The 3,171-nt window shown below is 41.2% G+C and overlaps 1 pseudogene across 1 annotated transcript; it reads right to left on the reverse strand.

Moving 5' to 3' along the window:
- Positions 1-203: 203 nt before the first annotated feature.
- LOC311182049 (serine/arginine-rich splicing factor 6-like) lies at positions 204-1,902 on the reverse strand (annotated as a pseudogene). The gene is made up of 2 exons: positions 1,796-1,902; positions 204-1,117 (listed from the first exon to the last, which is right to left on the reverse strand). The product of its transcript is annotated as a serine/arginine-rich splicing factor 6-like (transcript).
- Positions 1,903-3,171: the final 1,269 nt, after the last annotated feature.

Genomic DNA, 3,171 nt, shown 5'->3' on the forward strand with positions numbered 1-3,171 from the left:
AATTCTACAAAGAAGGGAGAAGGTCTCTGACTTCATGCCACCATTTCTTTAGAACCTTATCTTTTCCACCAAATTTGGCCACGAATCAAATTTCGGTTTTAGGAGATTCCTCCTGTAGAAGAGGCCAAGTACAAATATGGAAGAGTAACTGCCTGAGTAGGAAAGTGTTCAATAATAGTGTGCAAAGAACTTGGAGTTCTGGGTTAATCTCTGGAACTCGATCTGGACCGTGACCTTGACTTTGACCGAGATCTTGAAGCTCTTTTTGGTGGAGGGGACACAGAACGAGCCTTAAAGGGTGGATCAGGTGGGGGTGAGTTGGAACGAGACTGTCTCCTTGATCTAGACTTTGACTTTATATCACCTTTTCCATTTTCTTTGGGGGAATGAGATCGAGAACGAGATCTGCTTCAAGATTTCTCATACTCATCCTTAGATCTGCTTCGAGAGCGAGAACGGAGCCCCGATCAGACCTGGGCTTAGATTTGCTCTTTGATCTAGATTTCCTGCCTTTTGATCCGGAACGTGATTGACCTTTGCTCCAAGACCTGGATCTGGAACGACTTTTTGAGATACTTCAAGACCTCCTGCAGCTGCTCCTCCTACTCCTATTTCGTGACCTTCTTCTAGACAGTGACCTTGATCTACTTCCAGAGTAAGACCGCCTATGGCCTGTTCGTGGATCTTCAATGAGTCTGGTATTTCTTCCATTTAATTCTGTACCACCCAGTTTATCCAAAGCACACTTCATATCAGAATAGGAGCGAAACTCAATCACACCTTCATTGGTGCGTTCTTTGTGAGCATCCGTATAAGTTACTTCACCTGCTTGTCTCATGAAATCCTTTAAATCTTGCCAACTGCAATGACTAGGCAGATTTTCTACAATAAGCCTGAATTCTGTATGAACAGGTGGTCCATATTTGTCTCTGCCAGATGTTCTTCGACGGCTGTATCCACCTCCATCACTGCGGCTTCCGTAGCTGTAGCCGTCAAGATCGCGTTGGGGCCTGGGGCGTGCTCCATGATCCCGCGCTGGCCGCAGAGCTCCTTGCTGTTCAGCTGGTAAACGGCGTCGTCGGCGTAGCGGGAGTCCTCGAACTCCACGAAGCCGTACCCATTTATTTATGTATTTATGTATGTATGTATTTATTTAAATATTTATTTATTTAAATATTTTATTTTATAAATTCTTACATCTTTTTTCATCTTTGCACAATGTATGCATTTTCATTTTGGTTATATTCCCCAAACAATTGCACCCCCCCTTATTTTGAGTCTAGTCCTTCCTTTCCCTGCCTCTCCCTCCCCCCACCTCCGTAGTGTGTCTCTGGTTTATAGTTGCTTGTTGATTTTGATTTTTACTTTGTACTGATTAGTCTTTTTCCTGGTCTCTTATTTAAGTTTTCTAAATTCCTGCTATGAGTGAGGCCATCCGGTATTTTTCTTTTTCTTTCTGGCTTATTTCGCTGAGCATGATCCCTTCTAGCTCTATCCATGTTGCTGCAAACTGCATGTGTTTATCTTTTTTGATTGCTGAGTAATATTCCATGTTATATATGTACCACATCTTCTTGATCCAGTCATCTATTTTTGGGCATTTGGGTTGTTTCCAAAGCTTAGCTATTGTAAATAGTGCTGCTATAAACATACTGGTCCAATCACTATGGAGAGCTGTGTGGAGATTTCTTGAACTATTAAACATAGATCTTCCATATGATCCAGCAATTCCACTCCTAGGTATTTACCCAAATGACACAGAAACAGTAATTCCAAAGGGCACCTGCAGCCATACCCATTTTTGAGGTCTATTTCGAGAAGGCGGCTGTAGCCGCTGAAAAGCCGCCGGATGTCCTTCTCCGGGACGTTGTAGCTGAGGCATCCTCTGTAGACGCGGGGCATGTCCGTGGCGGGCGGGGGGCCAGAGGGCTGGCTGGTGAACGGCTGGCGAACGGCTGGCCGCGAGGCCGGAGCCACGGTGCGGGTGTAGGGACGGCGAGAGCCCGAACAGGCGCCTCACACCACAGCGGTGGCCGAGTCCAGCCACACAATACACATATATTTTAAAGATTAATAATAAACCAAATAGTAAAAATTACCACTCATCCTTACAAAATAGAACATCTTCTAACCTTAAAGCTCCAGTATGCCTCTCCAGAATGCTCCAGAATGCTTCTCCTGCTGATGCGCTTTCCTGAAATCATTCCTTTGGTTTTTCCCTATAATTTACTTGTTTATCACAAATGTACACATTTTTAACACTATCACTAGAGAAGCTTAAATAGCTTTGCTTGTTTATGGCCTTGATATATATATGTAGTCTATAATTTGCCTTTTCAGTTCAACATTATTTTTGTGATTTATCCATGTCAATGTGTGATTGAAGTTTATTTTCAATTACAAAGAAGATACTTTTACATTTGCATATTCCAGTGTTGCTGGACATTTTTATTCTTTTTCAGTTTTCTGTAAATACAAAGTGTGTGTCCTGATGCTGTGAAACTAAAAATTCAGGAGGCAGCTAAAAAGGCAAAGCATTTTTATTTGGGATTGAGGAGTTGCAGTTTGGGGAAGCACAGATTCAGGTTAAAACCCAAATAGTGACCCAAAGAAGGGACAAAAAATTAGGGATTTTTATGGGAAGAAAAGAAGAAGATAAGTAAGTGGTTAAAAAAAACTAATTCATCATAATAATAAGTTTACACTATTTTTGATTATGCACAATTGGTTACTGATTCTATCCTTTGGGGGGAAAAATAATCATTTGTTCTCATACTCCAGAAGACTATAGTTGTTTGCTAGATGGTTTCTTAAAATAATTGCTTTTGACCCAATCCAAAGATCTTTGGCCCACATCAAACAAGATAGATAATACAGTTTTCTCTGAAATGACTTCCCTGAGTCCTTTTTATTTTTATTTGTATGTTTGTTTTTTATGACATCCTGCCCCCAACTCTGACTCCATTTTAAAAGGCTTGCCAACTTTTCACATTTCCCTCTGTTGATCAGGATCTTTATTTGAAAGTGTCTAACATAGAACTAAGGTTTTATTTCATTTTTTAAAGACTTATTTATTTATGCATACAAGAACTGGGGTGTAGGCCAGAGTCGTTGGGGGTGAGAGGATTCACCAGAGACAGAGTGGGGAGCAGAACAGGAAAATTGACTGAA

Source organism: Talpa europaea (genome assembly GCF_964194135.1).
Source record: "Talpa europaea genome assembly, chromosome: 12".
In the NCBI taxonomy this organism is placed as follows: domain Eukaryota; kingdom Metazoa; phylum Chordata; class Mammalia; order Eulipotyphla; family Talpidae; genus Talpa; species Talpa europaea.